The sequence below is a fragment of the Elephas maximus genome, chromosome 7 (genome assembly GCF_024166365.1).
Source record: "Elephas maximus indicus isolate mEleMax1 chromosome 7, mEleMax1 primary haplotype, whole genome shotgun sequence".
In the NCBI taxonomy this organism is placed as follows: Eukaryota; Metazoa; Chordata; class Mammalia; order Proboscidea; family Elephantidae; genus Elephas; species Elephas maximus.
Window position 1 is genome coordinate 26,683,186 of NC_064825.1, and position 4,218 is coordinate 26,687,403.

Genomic DNA, 4,218 nt, shown 5'->3' on the forward strand with positions numbered 1-4,218 from the left:
CAGCCTTCAGTATGGTTTACATCTTAACATCAAGAAAACAGAAATCCTCACAACTGGGCTAATGAGCAACATCGTGATAAATGGAGAAAAGATTGAAGTTGTCAAGGATTTCATTTTACTTGGATCCATAATCAACACCCATGAAAGCAGCAGTCAAAAAACCAGAAGACACATAGCATTGGGTAAATCTGCTGCAAAGGACCACTTCAAGGTATTGAAAAGCAAAGATGTCACCTTGAAGACTAAGGTGTGCCTGACCCAAGCCATGGTATTTTTAATTGCATAATATGCATGTGAAAGCTGCACAATGAATAAGGAAGACCAAAGAAGAGTTGACGCCTTTGAATTGTGGTGTTGGCGAAGAATATTGAATATGCCATGGACTGCCAAAAGAACGAACAAATCTGTCTTGGAAGAAGTCCAGCCAGAATGCTCCTTAGAAGCAAGGATGGTGAGACTGCGTCTTACATACTTTGGACGTGTTGTTAGGAGTGATCAGTCCCTGGAGAAGGACATAATGCTTGGCAAAGTACAGGGTCAGCGGAAAAGAGGCAGAACCTCAAAGAGGTGAATTGACACAGTGGCTGCAATAACGAGCTCAAGCACAACAACGATTGTAAGGATGACACAGAACCGGGCAGTGTTTTGTTCTGTTATGCATAGGGTCTCTATGAGTCAGAACCAACTCAACAGCACCTAACAACAACAACATACATATATATGTATATATGTGTGAAAACCCTGGTTGCGTAGTGGTTAAGAGCTTTCAAAAGGTCAGCAGTTCGAATCCACCAGGTGCTCCTTGGAAACCCTATGGGGCAGTTCTACTCTGTTGTATAGGGTAGCTATGAGTCAGAATTGACTTGATGGAAATGTTTTTTTTTTTTTTTTTTATATGTGCATACATGAATACTCATCTGTCAGGTTATCTTACTGTGGGTGGCTTACATGTTGCAGTGATCCCAGGAGCTATGCCACTGGTATTTCAAATACCAGCAGGGTCATTCATGGTGAACAGGTTTCAGCAGGGCTTTCAGATTAAGACAGACTAGGAAGAAGGACCTGGCAGTCTACTTCTTAAAAATTTCACCATTGAAAACCTTATGTATACCAATGGAACATTGTCTGATATAGCAGCAGAAGAAGCGTCCCTTGGGTTAGAAGACGCTCAAAATACAACTGTGAAAGAGTTGCCTCCTTAAGGTAGAGTCAACCTTAAAGATGTAGACGGAAGCAAGTTTTGGGGACTTTCATCTGCTGATATGGCACAACCCAAAATGAGAAGAAATAGCTGCAAATATCCATTAATAATCAGAAAGTGGAATGTACGAAGTATGAATCTAGGGAAATTGGAAGTTGTCAGAAAACAAATGGAATGAATAAAAATCTATATACTAGGATTAGTGAGCTGAAATGGACTGGTATTGGCTATTTTGAATCAGATAGTCATATAGTCTACTCAGTCAGAAATGGCAAATTATAGAGGAATGGCATTCCATTCATTGTTAAAAAAAACATTTCAAGATCTATCCTGAAGTACAACACTGTCAGTGATAGGACAATATCCATACGCCTACAAGGAAGATCAGTTAATAGGACTATTATTCAAATGTATGCACCAACCACTAATGTCAAAGATGAAGAAATTGAAGACTTTTACCAACTTCTACAGTCTGAAATTGATCAAATATGCAATCAAAATGCATTGTTAATTACTTGTGATTGGAATATGAAAGTTGGAAACAAAGAAGGATAAGCAGTTTAAAAATATGGCCTTGATAGAAACGACGCCAGAGATCGCATGATAGAATTTTCCAAGACAAACGACTTTTTCATTGGAAATATCTTTTTTCAACAACATAAATGATGACTATACATGTGGGCCTCACCAGATGAAATACCCAGAAATCGAATCAACTATATCTACAGAAAGAGACAATGGAGAAGGTCAATATCATCAATCAGAACAAGGCCAGAGGCCAACTGCAGAGCAGACCAGTGTTAGAAAACAAAGATGTCACTTTGAGGACTAAGGTATGCCTCATCCAAGCCATGATATTTTCAATTGCCTCATATACATTCAAGAGCTGGAAAATGAATAAGGAAGACCCAAGAAGAATTGATGCCTTGGAATTATGGTGTTGGAGAAGAATATTGAATATACGATGGACTCGCAGAAGAATGAACAATTCTGTCTCTGAAGAAGTATAAACAGGATGCTCCCTAGAAGTGAGCATGGTGAGACTTAGTCTCATATACTTCGGACAGGTTATCAGGAGAGATCAGTCCCTGGAGAAGGACATTATGCTTGATAAAGTAGAGGTCAACAAAAAAGAAGACCCTCAACAAGATGGATTGATATGATGGCTGCAACAATGGTCTCAAACAGCAACAAATGTAAGGATGATGCAGGACTGGACAGTGTTTTGTTCTGTTGTACATAGGGTCAGTGAGTCAGAACTCAGTCAACAGTGTCTGACCCACTAGACTACACCTAGGAGGCCCCACCCTCCCTATCTTATGGATTATTGTCAAAGACAAGAAGTAGTCATTCCAATTCATTTATGTATGTTTAAGTGGGCCCCAGATATTTTGAAAGACCAAAGATAAGCAAATTCTTTCCCTTTTATTATTCTTTTGGTACATAATTTTACCTTGTCTTTATTGTAACCTTATATCTTTTTTTTTATATCTACTCAGTAAATATCAAAGCTGTTTAGCAAAAATCAACCCATGGTTCTTGGCTAGACTTTTTTTTTTTCTTTTCTAGGTTTGTCTTATGCCTCCATCTTCTCATATTGGAACTACTAGTTTTACTTTAAGACAAAATTACCCTTTTTCCTTAGATAAAACATACTTTATATAAAAGGTTTTGCTTTTAAGATTGACATATAGCAGCATAAAAAATTTGGTCAGAACAAATTCACTTTCATTAATTCCTGGAAATATTTGGCTACTAAATTATATAAGTGCCCATTTATCATTGAATCATTTCTATTTTAATAATACCATCTGGAGGTAGGGAACTAGTACATTTTCATAACCCTGTCTTTTGCATGCCTCATAAGATCCTTTAGGGAAGGAATTTAGAATAATTTCTCCTTTTTAAAGTCTTGTTATACCAGCCAAAATAAACAATCCATCTTTTTTCACTGTACTTTTCAGTGAAATACTTTGTATTGGACAGTCTCAGAGTAGGTCTGAAAGCTCAGGCGTAAGAAGCAGTTTTCCTTGGAATAGAAAAATGCTGAGATTTTAGACACTAGCCATGGCCTTCAACCTGATACAAGACAGAAATTCAGACACTGTTTTCTAGACCAGAAGCAAACTCTTAGAACAAAATGAGACAGAAAACCATTTAAACTCAGCAGTTTGTGTGGCCAGCTCGAAGACCAGGCTTATACAATACCACATAATATAAACAACCCAGTTTCTTAAAATGTATATAGCAATTCTTTGGTAAGATTGACCCAGTTCAACAGAAAAATAGCTCAGATGGAAGGGTCTCAGACACTCCAAAAACCCTGAGCATGAAACAAAATTTCCCCAAAGAGGAAAGAAAAAAATAACACAAATGGGAGCTCATTTTCCCAAAGTGGAAGGAAAAAAGACAGAGCAGATGGGAACTTGTTTTCCTAAAGTGATCGCTAAAATTCTAAATTGCTTCTAGTATATTCAGCTTTTTTTTGAACATGAACCTCAAACCAGTATCCTGGTAGGGGGGAAATCCAGGGTCATTTATCACGATGTTAAGAATAGGTTGAAACTTTGGTCTCCCAGAAAACTCATTTCTGTAGAGTTCATTCTGATTCATAGTGACCCTATAGGACAGGGTAGAACTGCCCCACGGGGTTTCCACAGCTGTAAATCTTTTATGGAAGCAACATGCCATGTCTTTCTCCAGTGGGGCAGCTGGTGGGTTCAAACCACTGATCTTTCAGTTAGAAGCTGAGCACTTAAACCACTGCACCACAAGGGATCCTGGTCTTCCAGAGTCAAATCAAATTCCTAGCAGGGTTGGGAACAGCCTCCCCGTCCAATCTGTGGCATTTGACTAGCTCTGATAATTCAAGGTGAAGTCCATTTAGGAATAGGGAGTTGAAAGCTCTTTCAGCTCCAAGTTCTCTTAGATTTAGCCCAAGTGTTCAGTAAAAGTTTGATCAAGGGATCCCTGTAATTATAAATATTTTCATAATTTTCTTGTTTACAACCTTGAAC